Raw genomic sequence first — 18505 nt, forward strand, 5'->3', positions numbered from 1 at the left:
AAGAAAATAAATCAGAAACTAATGAAACTGATCACCTATTGGGGCGGGTGGGAATGGGGTGGGAAGAATGGGGGAATGAAATGAGATGGAGAGGATGAGGCAAAGGAACCCTCTTCTGAGTATGCCTCTTCATACAGTTCTGACTCTTAAACTATAGTCATGTTTCACGTACCCCCCAGATAAGTAATAATTAAAATCAAACCTCTGCATGTTGGGCAAATCCCATATAGAACAAAAACAGTAACAAACAAACCTGGCTGTATTATAAATGAACAACATACCACACTGAAAGGGGTAGGAAGAAAAGATCTGAGTAATTTTGGAAAATAGTATTTTTACAACATGCTGGAAGGCTAAAGACAAAAGGGATGGTACCCAAACACTATGGTACATTTGTTTCTCACAGGGATTGTGGGATCAAAATTCTGAAACTTCTTTACACATATACTAGGGTTGAGCAAATTAGTGAATAGATAGTGGATAATGAAAGCCAGGATTCTTGCTGTTGGAAAAAGTCACAAATAAGGAAAGGAGAAATTTAGAAGGAAACCAGTGGTATTGAGTTGTAATTGGAAGTATCAGGATAAACATACTGTTTTTAATAGGTAGATAAATATTCATAGAGAGAGGAGAAAGAGATATATTCATGTATGTGTGTATATATATATACATATTATATGTGTTTATATATAGATATATGTGTATGTACATATATCTACACACACACACATTTCCCAGCCCTGTCAGCTGAGAGGGCCTAGAAACAATGACATACCAGTTGCAATGAGCATACCTTGCATCCACATGTTGTTTTTAAATATTAATCTTCAATAAAAATTACTAGGGCTCTTTGGAAAAATGACTGACTCTAGGGGCTGGAGCAAAATGAGCTTGGCACATCTTGTGGTATCAAAATGATTTAAAAAATGATTCAAAAAGACACAGGAAGGGCAGCTCGAGCAACCGAGGCAAGATGGGTCAAAGTCAGAGTGGTGGCCATGGTCCTGGAGGTGGCAAGAAGGATGACAAGGACAAGAAAAAGAAATATGAACCTCCTGTACCAACCAGAGTGGGGAAAAAGAAGAAGAAAACAAAAGGACCAGATGCTGCCAGTAAACTGCCACTGGTGACACCTCACACTCAGTGCCAGTTAAAATTATTAAAGTTGGAGAGAATTAAAGACTATCTTCTCATGGAGGAAGAATTCATTAGAAATCAGGAACAAATGAAACCATTAGAAGAAAAGCAAGAGGAGGAAAGATCAAAAGTGGATGATCTGAGGGGGACCCCAGTGTCAGTAGGAACCTTGGAAGAGATAATCGATGACAATCATGCCATCGTATCTACATCTGTGGGCTCAGAACACTATGTCAGCATTCTTTCATTTGTAGATAAGGACCTGCTGGAACCAGGCTGCTCGGTCCTGCTCAACCACAAGGTGCATGCTGTGATAGGGGTGCTGATGGATGACACAGATCCCCTGGTCACAGTGATGAAGGTAGAAAAGGCCCCCCAGGAGACCTATGCTGATATTGGGGGATTGGACAACCAAATCCAGGAAATTAAGGAATCTGTGGAGCTTCCTCTCACCCATCCTGAATATTATGAAGAGATGGGTATAAAGCCCCCTAAGGGAGTCATTCTCTATGGTCCACCTGGCACAGGTAAAACCTTGTTAGCCAAAGCAGTAGCAAACCAGACCTCGGCCACTTTCTTGAGAGTGGTTGGCTCTGAACTCATTCAGAAGTACCTAGGTGATGGGCCCAAACTCGTACGGGAATTGTTTCGAGTGGCTGAAGAACATGCACCTTCCATCGTATTTATTGACGAAATTTATGCCATTGGGACAAAAAGATACGACTCAAATTCTGGCGGTGAGAGAGAAATTCAGCGAACAATGTTGGAACTGTTGAACCAGTTGGATGGATTTGATTCGAGAGGAGATGTGTAAGTTATTATGGCCACAAACCGAATAGAAACTTTGGATCCAGCACTTATCAGACCAGGCCGCATCGAAAGAAAGATCGAGTTCCCCCTGCCCGATGAAAAGACTAAGAAGCGCATCTTTCAGATTCACACAAGCAGGAAGACGCTGGCTGATGATGTAACTCTGGATGACTTGATCATGGCTATAGATGATCTTTCTGGTGCTGACATTAAGGTAATCTGTACAGAAGCTGGTCTGATGGCCTTAAGAGAACGTAGAATGAAAGTAACAAATGAAGACTTCAAAAAGTCTAAAGAAAATGTTCTGTATAAAAAACAAGAAGGCACCCCCGAGGGGCTCTATCTCTAGTGAACCAGAGTTGCCATCAGGAAAATGGGAGTTTTCCTGACCTGAGAGGGATGAGGTTGGGGAAATTGCCCAGAGGGATCCATGTTCCAGCTGATTGTTACTAGCAAACATCCTGTGTGTCTTGGAGTATGATGTGTAAAAGCTGTCCCTTGGGCAGCCTTCGTCTGCTGGTCACTGTGTAGCACTGTGCTTCCCAATAAAGCAGGCCCTTTCACAAACAAACAAACAAAAAAAGACACAGGAAGCTGGGTGTGGTGGTGCATGCCCCTAGTCCCAGTTATTCAGGAGTCTGAGGTAGGAGGATCACTTGAGCCCAGGAGTCAGCATTTAGCCTGGGCAACATAGTGAGACCCTATCTCTAAAAAAAAAAAAAAAAAAAAAACCTCAGGAGCCAAACTGCTGAAGGGGCTCCCTGATGGCCAAATCTGGGATAACCTGAGCAACAAAGTAAACAATTAGAGTAATGAATTATAATCCACAGAATAAATATTCATGAATCTATATTGATAAAATGACTGAACAATGGAAAAGAACAGCTCTTCCTTTAAAGTAAAATTCTAATAATATAGAAGGAATGATAGGAATAAATATATCAACATTTAGCAAACAACCAAGTAGTAATCGTTACAGGTAAGAATCATCAATGGAATCTAAAATTAATGGGAGAAAGTATGGCGAAAAACTGGATATATGCATAGTCTTAAAGCATTGCTTGCCAAGATACGCATCAATTCCAATGGGACAAACAGTAACTGCAATGGAGAAACCCGGTAGACACCATCTTATCTAAGTGACCAAAAGTTAAATCAACAGCAATGAGACATATTGACATCATGTACCCTCTGATATAATACACTGAGAAGGACAAAATATCACTTCCGTGGAATTCCTGCCAAAAATGCATAAGCCAACTCTTATCATATCCTAAGAAAATATCAAACAAACCCCAACTGGGGGAAATTCTATAAAATTATCAGTCAGGACTCTTGAAAAATATTAAGTTATGAAAATTAGAGAAAGATTCCTCCAGACTAGCTGAGACTAACAAAACATGACAATTAAAAGCTGTGTAGGGAAAGAAAATGGCCTTATGTAATATAAATATTTAAATAATGTAATGTAATGTATATTTGTATAAAATAATGTAATGTAAAAAAAAAAAAAAAAAGCTGTGTAGGATCCTAGATTGGATCTTGGACCCGCCCCCCAAAGACTAGTAAGACAATTGGCAAAACTGGAATAAATTCTTTAGATTAGTTAATAGTACTATTGTATCAATGTCAATTTCTGGTTTCCATAATTGCACCATGGTTATATAAACCAGTAACATTTAAGGAAACTGTGTAAAGGGTACCTGAAAAATCAGAGTAGTATTTTTGTAACTTTTTTCTAATTCTAAAGTTATTTTAAATAAAAATTTAAAAAACAAATAAATGTAGTCTCTGCCCTAAAGGAGTTGACAGATCTGATAAAATACTGGCACACAGTTAAGGCAGAACATATGGACACGAACACCAAAGAGATACTATATTCAATGAGAAGCCGCTGTGGCTTTATGATGTGCACGATTTTATTATATTTTGAAATTTAAAATGTCAGACAAAGTGCTTCTGCACTATGCTATAGTACATCAAAAGGTGAGGCTGGAATTAATCTGTGAAACTCGGTTTTATATTTGTTATAAACCTTAAGGCAGAAAAGAGATGTGTTAATCATTACATGGGACACCTTGTAATAGGAAGAGGCAGCATGATTTAGTGATTTTTAAAGACTATCTGGTGCTCCTCCCCAAATTATACTCACAGAAACAGAAATTTTTTTTAAAAGTACCCTGAAAACCCATGTCTTAGTAAAGTATCTTTCTTAGACTCTTGACATGGATCAAAATAAATGAGAAAGAAATATTCTGGTATTGATGTTTGTACGTACAGAGGGGTTTTTGTTTTTGTCTTTTTTGAGACAGAGTCTTGCTCCTATTGCCTGGGTAGAGCGCAGCAGCGTCATCATAGCTCACTGCAACCTCAAACTCCTGGGCTTAAGCAAACCTCATGCCTCAGCCACCCGAGTAGCTGGGACTATAGGCCTGTGCCACCACGCCTAGCTAATTTTTTCTATTTTTAGTAGAGATGGGGGTCTCACTCTTGCTCAGATTGGTCTCAAACTCCTGACCTCAAGTGTTCCTCCCACCTGAGCCTCCCAGAGTGCTAGGATTACAGGCGTGAACCACCACGCCCGGTCTACAGAGTGGAATATTCCTAGTGTTTTTAGTTTGTTTGGTCTTTGGACAGAAATTCTTCTTAGTAGCTAGATTTTTACATGTGGCGATAAGCATATAAATGCATGATGAAAAATTATCTTTGAAGGCGATGTTAATTTTGCTTTTTCATCAGTAATGACCAGTTTCTGTGAAGTGAATTCTGAATTCATTGCCCATGAAAAGCCTTTGGAAGGGAAGGGTTCTGGTGCACAGTGCCTGTCCCTTCTCCCTAAGTGACCTGGTGAGTCTTCAGCAGACCCTAACCCTAGTAAAGGATCCCTCAAGTCAAGTATTAGTAAAATTTTTTTGTTTTTGAGACAGTCTCACTCTGTTGCCCGGCCTGAGTGCCGTGGCATCAGCCAAGCTCATGGCAAACTCAAACTCCTGCACTCAAGCAATCCTCCTGCCTCCCGAGTAGCTGGGACTATGGGCATGTGCCCGGCTAATACATATATATATATATATATATATTTTTTTTTTTCAAATTCATTTCTTCCTATTTTTAGTAGAGATGGGTTCTCGCTCTTGCTCAAGCTGGTCTCGAACTCCTGAGCTCAAACAATCCGCCCACCTCGGCCTCCTAGAGTGCTAGGACTACAGGCGTGAGCCACCTCGCCCAGCCAAGTATTAGTAAAATTTAAAATCAGCATGAACTGTGTGTCAAGAAACTCAGCTAGCTTCTTTTTCACAGCTCTCTCTCCAGTTCTATATACAGAAAACAAGAATCATCTGCCACAGGGCCATTTTCTTCACTCTGCCTGAGTAACCACAGACTTGGGCATTCACTTTGTGGCTCTCCTATTATTCACAGCATATAGGCAATGCTCTCTTGGCAGCTAAAACAACCCCTAAGGTGTTCACAGCATGTAAATTGATTGTTCTGCCCTTAAAGTTTTCAAAAATTGTACTCTAGATCTAGCACCAAAGGAGATAAAAAAATTTCAGATATTCGTACAAAGAATAGATTTTCAAAAAGAATCAAGAATTGAAATTCCAAACATAAAGATTGTGATGAATCCTTCATTCGTATTTATCCCAGCACAGAAACCTTAACTGAACATGTGGGTTTCCAAAATTAGTTATTATTTTTATGAAGAACTAGGCCCTTCACTGGACCTGATTTGAAAAACAGTGAAAGTATATTAGGTTATCCAAGGACATTAGCCATCATGATTTTTACTTGAAGTAGCAAAATAACACCAATCTTGCACAGGTGAATTTTCATTTTTTCATCTTAAAAATCGTGGCAGAAACTAGATTACTGGTACACTTTTTAGATCTTAGACAAAATACTTATCATTTTGAAACTGCAAAATAATACTAAAATTCATTCATTCATTTGTTCATTCACTCAACAAATATTTAATATTTACAGAGCAATGCACTATGCCAGGTACTGCTTTAGGTACCAAGGATTCAGCAATGTCCCAGATTGGGAAAAAATATCTCTGTCATCCAGAGTACATATTCTAGTGGAACACAAACAAATAAATTAATAAATGTGTGGCATAATGTTGGAAAAATTCTAACAAGAAAATGAAAGGCAAGATAGGAGCACAGGCTAGCATTGCCGAGTGGAAATTTCTGCAATGATGAATCTGAATCATTATCCAATATGATAATTATTAGCCACAGGTGCCCACTGAGCACTTGAAATGTGGCTAGTATAACCGAAGTACTGAATTTAAATTTTTTTTTTTTTTTTTTGAGACAGAGTATCACTTTGTTGCCTGGGCTAGAGTGTCGTGGCATCAGCCTATGTAATTTAATTTTAATTGTTACATATGGTTAGTGGCTACCAGGTTAGACAGGGACAGAGGGTAACACAGAACACAGGTGCAGACAGAGGGAGCATCATTTAGAGAAGGTGGTAAGGGAAGGGGTGACCTTGGAGCAGAGACTGGAACAGAGCAAGGGAGTGACCTAGAACCTGACCTTCCCCGAGAGGAGCAAGCCTAACTAAATGTCAGTGGTGCTGAGCAAGAATCACAGCACTGGCATGGTACCTTTTTAAAGACTACAGGTGCCAGTTCTGTAAAGTCTCTACTGCAGGACTTTGAGATCTGAGTGCTCCAGTGAACATTCAGACGCGATTTAACTTGCAGGAAGGGCAGGATTGGCAAGTGGCCTGTCATGGTAACCTATCCTCCTCAATGAATTAGTTTACCTTCTCTGAACATATAACAAAAATTATTTGCTCAATTATGTTTCTGTTGCCTCAGCTGCCAGGAAATTCAGCATTAAATGTTCAATAGCAACTAAAATACCTTAAGTTTTTAGAATAACTATCTCCTGTTTTCTCTATATGGTTTTGCATTTTTTGTTGTTTTTGTCCCATTGTATTGGTTTCTTTTATTTTAATCTACTAGAAATATTTTTAGAGCAGAAAGGATATAAGTTATAATCCCATCAAATGGTTAAAAATGATAATTACTGTTTATTTTTAAACTGAGTCTTAACAAAAAGTCCATATTAAAGAATAGAGTGTAAGAATTTAAAAGGACTGAAAGGTTTTCTAATGATTCATTTTCATTCCTTGGAAAACAATGAGCCCAAAGGATCTGATAAGACACATAAAATAGGGAGAACTTAGCTACACTTGTTAGAATTAGCTGAGAAATGTTTCTCAAACCACTACTGTATATTCCAGCAGCAAAGAGTAGGTTCAATTAGAAAAGAAGAACTCACTGGAGGTTGGGTGACCCAGAAGTGTCCAGCTAGGAAAAACCAGTTTCCATGACTCATATAGCAAAGAAGTTATCAGGAGACATAGGGTCTCACTGAAAGAATCAAGCCTGATCCTTGAAAGGACAGATGTACTCATAAGAGGCCAGAAGTGGTTCGAAGTGTAGGCTCCTGAGCTGGACCAACCCTGCTACTTACTATATGACACTGGGTAAGTTACTTAACACACTGTGCCTCAGTTTTCTCATCTGTAAAATGGGAATAATAATCGCTTCTATGTCATAATGTTGTTGTGAGGCTTAAAAGAGAATCTATGTGTCACTTGGAACAGTCCTTGAAAACAGTTTCAAGGTAAGTGCTCAATAACTGTTCAATAACTGCTCAATAACGTAAATATGGTAAGTGCTCAATAACTGTTGACTGTTATTAGCAGAAGGGAGATGTGCTTTGCAATCAAATGCATTGGGGTTTAATGCAGACGCATTTGGGTTTAGATCTGCTTCCTCTGAAATCTTTGGAAAGGTTTTTTTAATTTCTACGTCTCAGTTACTTCATGTGTAAAATGAGAATAACAACATCTACTTAAAGGTAAGAACAGCCTACTCCTAAAAGGTACGGACATCAGATAAAAGGTATAAAATCTATACCAAAATGCCTTGGACCCAGTAAATGTTTATTAGATAGCAATCCCCATCCTCTTCTCTTCTGCTCTTTGTAAGTCTCACATCTGACGCTGGCAGGCTGCTGCTTCCTCTGCTGTGAAGGTTTTTCCTGGACTTGTGAAGAGTCACGAGGCCATCCACCTCCGAACAGAGAGCAGTTCCCTACTCATTTCTGAAACACTCAACCTCTTACTAGAAAGGGGGCTCGGATATATCTGCTTTTCTGTGGCGCCATTAAAAATGTACAAAGACAAACAGGAAGAAATTTCTCAAGGTTATATTAGCAAAGAATTCAGCTTTATTTTCTTTTAGTGAGAATTTTCAACCCTTTCTTACCTTCCTTGATGTTTTCTAGCTCTTAACCTATCCAATTACAAATTCCATCCATCTAGGAAACACAGGATATCTGATTACCGAGTTTTGATTTTCATTTGTATTCTGTAAACTGTTTTCAATTATCATAAAAATGAAAATTATGCATTTTTAACTTGAGATTTTTTTTTAAATCTATCACATATTCTTGCCTGATTTAATCATCACATTACATGGCTACACGGCATCATTCTAATGAATAGCATATTATATTTTCCATACTTCTTAACCAAATATTCTATCAAAGCCTGGCTTAATGCCCCTGTTTTTTCCTAATGTAATAGCCTCTCATTCAAATACATATTTACTCAAAGGCTGGATTTTTTTCTATATTTGATGATTTGTAATTGGTACCTTCTGTCTTAACAAATTCTTCTTTCAACTGTTCAGAGATTTTTTCAAATTTGTTATATACTGAATATACACACAAAAAATATATGACAAAATATAACACTAAAATTAATTTCTGTAGTTTAAGAATTAGATCAAGACCTGTTAGCCTCAATGGCCTCTCTCTACCCTACCTTGGTCCTTATCTTCCTCACTGTACCCCAGCCCCTCCCCAAGCAAATACCATCTTAAATTCTGCAGCACCATTTTCTTTATAGTTTACCATATATGTATGTATCTGCAAATAAAATATTGTTTAATATTGTTTGTTTTTAAAATTCATATAATAGAATTGCATTCTTTTGGAATTTGCTTTTATAATTCAATTTTAAATTCCCAGTTTATCCATTTTGATTAGTGTAGCTGTAGCTCACCTAGTTTCACTGTTACAAATAGTCAATAAATGCCTTTCGTCGTTGTTGTTGTTTTGGAGACAGGGTCTTGCTCTCTGGCCCAAGCTGGAGTGCAGTGGTACAATTATAGCTTACTGCAGCCTCCAATTCAAGAGGCCCTCCCGTTTCAGCCTCTCTAGCTGGGATTACAGGCACCCACCATCACACCCAGCTGATTTTTAAAATTTTGTAGATATGAGGGTCTTGCTATGTTGCCCAGACTGATGAACTCCTGGGCTCAAATGATCCTCCCACCTCGGCCTCCCAAAGTACTGGGATTATAAGCATGAGCCACCATGCCCAGCAACATATACCTTATTTTAATAATCCATTCTCCTGACAATGAATGACAAGACTGTTTCCACTTTTTTTGCTACTATAAACAATGTCACTATGAACATTCTCGTGCATGTCTCCTAGGCTAGTACTTCTCAAATTACATTTGGTGAAGGAAGTGTTTTATTTTCGATCCTTGGTGGACTAATGCTTTTATAAAATACAATAAAAAATAATTACTATCAGCATATACCTACCATGTAACCCAGCCATTCCATTCCTAGGTATTTACTTACCTGAGACAAATTAAAGCATATGATCACATAAAGATTTGTACACAAATGCTCACAGCAGCTTTATTTGTGATAGCTAAAAACTGGAAACAATTCAAATGTCCATCAATAGGTGAATGAAAAAACAAGTTGTGGTATATCCATACAATGGAATGCTACTCAGCAGTAAATAGGAATGAACTACTGATAACACGCAATGACATGACTGAAGTGCAAAATAATTATGCTAAGTAAAGGAAGCTAGACAAAAAAAAGTGTACATTCTGGAAAATTCCATTTACATGCAGTTCTAGACAGTGCAAAGTAATCTATCGTGACAGAAAGCAGACCAATAGTTGCCCCGGAGAGAGGGCAGGAGTGGAGGATTGTAGAGGGGCAAGTAGGAGAAATTACAAAGAAAATATTTTAGGGAGTGATGGATATGTTCATTACCTTAGGTGTGGTGGTGATTTCCTGGGTGCATACAGATATTAAAATGTATCAACTTGTATACTTTAAATATGTGCAGTATATTCCATGTCGATTATACCTGAATAAAGCTATAAATAATAAATTACTAGAAAAATATGAGGAAAAACCACAAAATATAAGCCCCAATTTTTTATTATTAAATTTGCCGTAAAATTATTTCAATAAATTTAATCAGAGAAAAAGAAAAAGATGACTGTACCACTATTCACTGAAAGCATGATTAATATAAACTGTACTTATCTTGATGCAAACCTGTAGGAAATAACCTGCAAATGAGCACCGGTGCCCAGATGCAATTAGAGTGGCAATATCCTAAGTCTCACATGCAACAGTTTCTCAAGCAGTGGTTCTCAGCCTTAGTTGGCCCCTTAGAATTATCTGCAGAGCTTTTTAGAAACAAAGACATATAGTCTCTCTTTCCAAATATTCTGAGTTAACTGATTCAGAAAAGAGATTTCCAAACATTCTTTTTGGTTTCTTTCACCCTCCATTCTGGGATGATCCTAAACATTCTTGGCTCAAGGCACACGTGGATGTCTTAATTTTTTCATGGCACCCATAGAATAAACAGCTAACTACTTGTTAGATAAGTCCAAACAATTTAATTGGTCTTTACATCCTAACAATGTAGTAACTATTTAAAAAGAGCTCTATCGGCCGGGCGCGGTGGCTCACGCCTGTAATCCTAGCTCTCTGGGAGGCCGAGGCGGGCGGATTGCTCGAGGTCAGGAGTTCGAAACCAGCCTGAGCAAGAGCGAGACCCCGTCTCTACTATAAATAGAAAGAAATTAATTGGCCAACTAATATATACAAAAAATTAGCCGGGCATGGTGGCACATGCCTGTAGTCCCAGCTACTTGGGAGGCTGAGGCAGGAGGATTGCTTGAGCCAGGAGTTTGAGGTTGCTGTGAGCTAGGCTGACGCCACGGCACTCACTCTAGCCTGGGCAACAAAGCGAGACTCTGTCTCAAAAAAAAAAAAAAAAAGAGCTCTATGAAAAATTGAAAGAAAAAAATTATTGCATTCTTAAATAACCACAATTACTTACTAATGGGATGTGTGCACGTGTTGGGCACCGCACAACTTCTCAAACCTTAGAATCAGATTGGATCCTGTCACCCTCATTTCCTGCTCCACATTGATATTCATGGTATCTGCTTTTTTTTTTTTTTTTTTTTGAGACAGAGTCTCGCTTTGTTGTCCAGGCTAGAGTGAGTGCCGTGGCGTCAGCCTAGCTCACAGCAACCTCAAACTCCTGGGCTCAAGCGATCCTCCTGCCTCAGCCTCCCGAGTAGCTGGGACTACAGGCATGCGCCACCATGCCCGGCTGATTTTTATATTATACATATTAGTTGGCCAATTAATTTCTTTCTATTTTTATGGTAGAGACGGGGTGTCGCTCAGGCTGGTTTTGAACTCCTGACCTTGAGCAATCCGCCGGCCTCGGCCTCCCAGAGAGCTAGGATTACAGGCGTGAGCCACCGCGCCCGGCCTTTTTTCTTTTTTTTTTTTTTTCTTTTTTTTTTTTTTTTTTTTTTTTTTGAGACAGAGGCTCGCTCTGTTGCCAGAGCTAGAGCGCCATGGTGTCAGCCTAGCTCACAGCAACCTCAAACTCCCGGGCTCAAGTGATTCTCCTGCCTCAGCCTCCCGAGTAGCTGGGACTACAGGCATGCACCACCATGCCCGGCTAATTTTTCTATATATTTTTAGTTATCCAGATAATTTCTTTCTACTTTTAGTGGAGATGGGGTCTCGCTCTTGTTCAGGCTGGTCTCGAACTCCTGACCTCAAGTGATTCTCCCACGTCGGCCTCCCAGAGTGCTAGGATTACAGGCGTGAGCCACCACGCCCAGCCGGTATCTGCTTTTTATTACAGCAACCCCTGAAAACCCAGATTTGCAGGAAAGGAATGTAGGCACACTTTAATGTTGAGACCAAACTGAAATAAAGCTGGTAGCTCCTGGTGTTCAACATCTGTCAAGTACTACTGTGTTCCCCTTGAGTACTTAAACTATCCCAAGGTCCTCTGTGGGTTTGCTGTGGTGCCCAAGGGCACTCTGGCACACAATTTGGGAACCACAGGTCTGGGATAAGGCCCAGGTGTATTTCTGACTTGCTCACTTTGAGATTCTAATATATGGCAGGGTTGAAAACCACTGCTCTAGCTTGTGGGCTAGGAGCTGAATGGCCAGGTTGTTGATTACAGACAGATTCAACTCTTCTTGACAAGGCTGCAGAGTCCTCCAAAGTAGCTGTACTAATTTTTGGCACCCTGGAGAGTGTGAAATAGTATCACCTGGTGGTTTGCATTTGCATTTCCCTGAACTACTAATGAAGGTTAGCACTTTCATATTTTTATTTACCATTCACATTTTTCACTTCTGTGTAGTTCCTATTCAAGTCTTTTATTTTTCTCCAGAGTAATTTTATCCTTTATTAATTTATTAGTTATATCTATAGTAAATATCTTCCCCCAGTATTTATGGCTTGCTTTTTCTTTCATTTTATAGTGTTCTTGATAAAGTGAAGTCCCATTTTCTAAAGGACAAGTCTTTGTTTCCTAATTATTTGTCAAGCTATACGTATGGCATAAATTTTCTCCCAGTTTGTGGCTTCCTCCTTCTACTCTTTTAATGATGTCTTTTGACGAAGTAATGTCCTTGATTTTAAGGTAGTGCAGTGACAATTCTTTGCCTTATGGCTCACACTATGTGTGTCTCATTTAAGAAATCCTTCCTTCCTCCAAGGCCAAAAGTTTTGCCTTTTACAATTGAAGTCCCTTAATCCATTTGAAATTGATTTTTGTGTATGGAATGAAGTACAGATCTATTATAATTATTTTCCATATGAATAATCCATTTCCTTTGCACCCTTTAATGCATTTCCCCTCCTATCCCGCTGATGTTGAGTGCCAAGTCAGCCATAAATCATATTGACTAAGTGTCTGTTTCTAGGCTGTGCCATAATGTTCCACTGATGTTCATAAAGTACTGAAATGAGGAGTTCTCCTGAGGAAAGGGGGTACCTTACATCATCTAAACCTCATTCATTAAGTTAATGAAACTTTGAAATATCTGCATCATACTGGATGTCATTACTAAGGTATCCTAATGGCAACCTGTAAATGAAAACAATATACTTTGTACTAAAAGAGCAAATCCACACTGATGTTGAAATTTAATCAGCAAATATATAAAACCTGGAGTTTTTTCCTTTATGTAAGCAATGTGTATAATTGTTTAAGAAAATGTAGGTAGGCCAAGCGCAGTGGCTCATGCCTATAGTCCTAGCAGTTTGGGAGACCGAGGCAGGAGGATTGCTTGAGTTCAGGAGTTCGAGACCAGCCTGAGCAAGAGCGAGACCCTGTCTCTACTATAAATAGAAAGAAATTAGGCAAACAACTAAAAATAGAAAAAATTAGTGTGTGCCTAGAGTCCCAGCTACTCGGGAGGCTGAGGTAGGAGGATGGCTTGAGCTCAGGAGTTTGAGGTTGCTGTGAGCTAGGCTGACGCAATGGTACTCTAGCCCAGGCAACAGAGTGAGACTCTGTCTCAAAAAAATAAATAAATAAATAAATAAATAAATAAATAAAAATATATATATATAGGTAATATCAAAAAGCAGAAAAAATTATGCCTTGTATTACCTTTCCCAACCCTACCCCCATAATTTAGGCAAGTTAAAGTCCTTCAAATCTTTTCTCATGATTGCCTACTGGGCCCTGGAGGTCCTGAACACTTGTTCTTACTCACCAGGGTCTGGGTCTCAAACCAGGATCTGGTCTTCTACCCTGTGAACAAGGACTCCATCTGCCCAGGCTGGCAGCGGCCCATGCTTCCTCTCCCTAGGCACTCCCTGGTTTCCCAGCTTTTCTCTCTCTTGGCAGGGTGATACATGTCAAGAAATCTTAGGATCAAAAATGTTGGACAACCACTGTCCCATAATTATTGTATATGGTCAGTGTTATTTTTGGTGGTTCATGTCAGCTTTTTCTGGCTGGGTTGGAAGCTAGCCTCTTACCACTACAGCTACCAACCAAATACAGAGACTTTAAGAATCAGCATAAGGAAAAATGCATGTGCTCAGCAAGAAATCTCAGAAAAGATATCTTGCTTGCTTAGCTGAATATGTCTATATAGAAGCAAAACTCAAATGCACACATTTTCTAAATAATATAACCAGAAAGAAATTGTCCATATTTTCCATAGATTCCATGTGTTTTGAGCAAATATGTATAAAATATAGGTACACTGATTTTTCTTGGTTTTAGCCAATGAGTGTCTTTATCTTGAACATGTAGATAAAAGGAAAATACTTCATACGTCACCATAAATTATAGTCTGGGTCCCCAAGCATGAAAGTAATAAATTTCACATTCCTTTTTCCAATTAAAAATTAAACCTATCCCAGTAAGAAAAAAACCTTTTTTCCCCTAATTTTCCCTCCTTTCCCTTTCTTCCTGTCATCCTCCTTCCTTCCAACAAACATTCATTAAGTGCCTGTGCATTTAGGTGCCAAATCGCTGGAATTCCAAGCTTCATTATACCGAATGAAGAAATCTGGTGGTTTCATTTATATGCAAGTTTTATATAAAAACAAGTCTGTTCCTTTAAAGGACAATTTGTTAAGCCATTCACTTAATTCAGCTCAAGAAAATTCACTGAAGTCAGCTGAGGCATTGTGACCTCACTACAATCCTCCTAGATAAGAGAAATATCTCAGAGGAAATTATTCTAGCTCAGGGCTCAGAGAAGGAAAGCCTTGTTTCAGAAGAAAGAACCACAGAGAGGAGATTATCCTTCAGGAAAAAGGTTATTTCCTACTATTCCAGAAGAAAAATACAGTAGGCTCTTTTGAAAGTCAAAGAAAGTAGTAAGGGACCATTCTTGATCTTGCAGTTATTAGCAAAGAGCAGGATTGAAATGGAATTTTTTTTTTTTTTTTTGACACAGAGTCTCGTTTTGTTGCCCAGGCTAGAGTGAGTGCCATGGCGTTAGCCTAGCTCACAGCAACCTCAAACTCCTGGGCTCAAGCAATCCTGCTGCCTCCCAAGTAGCTGGGACTACAGGCATGCGCCACCATGCCCGGCTAATTTTTTTTTTGTATGTATATTTTTTTAGTCAATTAATTGACCAATTTCTGGTCAATTAATTTCCATCTATTTTTTTTAGTAGAGACGGGTCTCGCTCTTGCTCAGGTTGGTTTCAAACTCCTGATCTCAAGCGATCCACCCACCTCAGCCTCCCAGAGTGCTAGGATTACAGGGGTGAGCCACCGCGCCCGGCCTGACATGGCATTATTAATCTGACCTAGATTTTCTTAAAATCCAGTTGTGGCTAGGATGTAGGAGAATACAGCCAGTGACTTTTATTATTAAGAAAAAAAAATGGGCCGGGCATGGTGGCTCACGCCTGTAATCCTAGGTCTCTGGGAGGCAAAGGCGGGTGGATCGCTCGAGGTCAGGAGTTCGAAACCAGCCTGAGCAAGAGCGAGACCCCGTCTCTACTAAAAATAGAAAGAAATTAATTGGCCAACTAAAAATATATAGAAAAAATTAGCTGGGCATGGTGGCGCATGCCTATAGTCCCAGCTACTCGGGAGGCTGAGGCAGGAGGATCGCTTGAGCCCAGGAGATTGAGGTTGCTGTGAGCTAGGCTGACGCCACGGCACTCACTCTAGTCAGGGCAACAAAGTGAGACTCTGTCTCAAAAAAAGAAAAAAAAAATGTTTCTAGGGAATATTGTTCCCTTTGCTCTGTATTTGGGCACTTCCATTATTCTTACTGGTTAACAAAGTGAATTAACCATGTGTTTTGAGTGTGTCTTCCTGTCCTCATGTAAAGTAATGTGGTCTTTCACTTGAATTTTTAAAAATTGTCTCAGTCTAAAAATCTTTGTTTATAATAACGAGTAACATCCTTCCGCATTTTGCATATAAGATTTAGTAACCCGTCAGCTGGTGAGTAGCACAGCCAATATTCAAAGCCCAGTGGCCCCAAAACTGTACACCAGGGGTCCTCAAACTTTGTAAACAGGGGGCCAGTTCACTGTCCCTCAGACCGCTGGAGAGGGCAGCGCACATTCCACACATGCGCACTGTGGGCCGGGACGAGTCGGCTGCTAAGCAGGACAGGCGGGCCGGATAAATGTCCTAGGTGGGTCGCATGTGGCCCACGGGCCGTAGTTTGAGGATGCCTGCTGCACATCATACTGTCTACAGCAGAACTGCAGCAAGAAACTAGAAATGAGGAACCTAACAAGAAACATGCATAAGATAAAATGAAACTTTTGCTCTCAACTTATAGAAAGTTAGGAAATACAAAAGTAGTGTAGGCAGAGTAAAGATACGAGCTTGTTTAGGCTAACCTAGAGCAAAAGCATCATCTAGTTACTTCTGTCCTAGTCTGCTACGGTAGAAGGGCCTGGGTTGCCTACACAATATCCACTCTTCCGGCGTCCTTACTAAAGAATGTTGGTGTTATTTGGGGTGACAATGTTCCCAGCTTGAAGGCTCCTTTGCTCAACTCTTGGCTTCTAGGAAATGTAAGCAGAAGTAGAGTTGGATGGAATCCAGGGAAGCTCTTTAAAGTGAGCAGACTCAGTTGGGAGATATGTACTTTCGCTATTCCACTTTCCTCTAGCTTGGAAAGTGGATGTGATAGCTGGAGCAGTAGGAGCATTTTGTGGCCATGAGGAGACTTTTGGCATGTAAGCCAGCACTAAGGACAGGAGAAAAGAATGGGAGGAGAAACCCTAGGGCCACTGTGACCATGGCCAGCACTACTTACCTCTGGACTTCTTTTATGTTTAATCTACTCCCATTTGGGTTTTTCATAAAATGTGGCTGAATCCTAATCCTAAGGGATGTCGTGTCTTTTATACATTTTCAACTTCCAATTTTCCTCAATAGCTTTTTTTTTTTTTTGGCCAGAAGTTTACAGGGGCTCTTAATAAACTTTATTATAACTCATAATTTCTTTTCTGCCTTTTCTTCTCTGCAACTCATCCCCTATTGGCCTCAAATTCACATCTTTATCTCTCTTGGTCTTACCCAGGAGCACAGTAACGTTGACCTTTCACAAGGCTCACGGCATATACAGTTAACAGGAAAAAACAGACCATCAATAAAGGTAGAAATGAGCAGTAGGTGTCCATAGCTCACCCTGAGATGCCGAAGGGAAAAACGATCATGGGAAATTAAGGATTAAGAGCTTTGTCTGGAATCATAGGTCCAGTTATTGATGAAATGAGGCTTGAACCTAAAGACTCCTTTGTGATGTGGGTCTAAATAAATGACTGAACTGTCAAGAGGGAAGCAGAAGGAGCTTCCAGCTGAGGGTGGCAGGTTTAGCAAAGGCCTTGGAGGAAGGAGGCGAGAAGCAGACAGTTCTTATTTACAATCAGAAGCATGAGAGTGGGGGACCACTTTAAGAAAAGCAGACCTGTGCAGTCCAAAGAACTAAAAGCATTGGTGTGAAATAATGAAATAAATAGGCTTAGAGATGCCTCTCAACCGCCAGTTAAAAAAGACGGGGGGCCATGTGGGGGAAACACATTAACAAGCAAGAGTACCCAGCTATAAAGCAGGACATGCAGATAGGCTGTCAAACTGCACAAACACTGCTTTTTATTACCAACTAATGCAACATTCATCCCTGACCCTCACCCTAGTGGAAGACTTTCAGGCACCTCATTATTTTTGCCATTATCATTCCCCCTCCCCCGTAAGAAGAGTTATTTAAAAGTCTGTGGAAACTTCTAAGGGTATTTGGTCCTCTCTTTCAAAGTACCATTATACAGTTGTGTTTTTTTAATATAATGCATGCATGCTTGTCACTCAGAGCTTTGTGTCAGAGAGTCATGCTCAGCTAGTTGATAAAGGTGAAGACTAAGAAGTTCACAATACATGAAACTTAGACATAATAAGACTATAATTCCTAACTCATGCTGGGTGAAGACCCCTTCCTGTCTTGCTTATTGCTGACCTGCATCTTGTCATCATAAAAGTGTTCTACCCAGTTGGTAACAAGTTACCTTCAGACATCCAGACTCTAGAATCTTAATCTTATTTCTTGTGGAGTAGAGTCCATTAAGCTTGAAGCCATCCATTCTAATTGGTTGTCACGGAAACAGTCTTCCACCCTTTATGTGTAACATCCCTGGTAAAGAGCCTGAATTCCTTTGTAAGAAAATATTAAGACTTTTGGTTTTCTCCTTTTGAACTAATTACAATAAATTGATAATCATAGCAGATTGTTTTCTTCAAACCAATGATATGAATTTTTCTTCCACAGGCCCAACTATTTCCACCACAAGCTGAACCCTGACCGATGCTTTTAGCTTCTAGGGGTAATGAAAATTCAAATTTGAGATGCAGACATTCAAAATACAAATAAAATCTCTGATAGAAGA

The 18505-nt window shown here is 39.6% G+C and overlaps 1 protein-coding gene and 1 pseudogene across 8 annotated transcripts in view; one reads left to right on the plus strand and one right to left on the minus strand.

Annotated features, from left to right (window-relative positions):
* The window catches only part of BICD1 (BICD cargo adaptor 1), a 236019-nt gene that overhangs the window by 136884 nt on the left and 80630 nt on the right, over positions 1-18505 (minus strand). The window lies entirely within an intron of this gene.
* Positions 956-2524, plus strand: LOC105884792 (26S proteasome regulatory subunit 4 pseudogene; annotated as a pseudogene).

The sequence above is a fragment of the Microcebus murinus genome, chromosome 10 (genome assembly GCF_040939455.1).
Source record: "Microcebus murinus isolate Inina chromosome 10, M.murinus_Inina_mat1.0, whole genome shotgun sequence".
Taxonomy (NCBI): Eukaryota; Metazoa; Chordata; class Mammalia; order Primates; family Cheirogaleidae; genus Microcebus; species Microcebus murinus.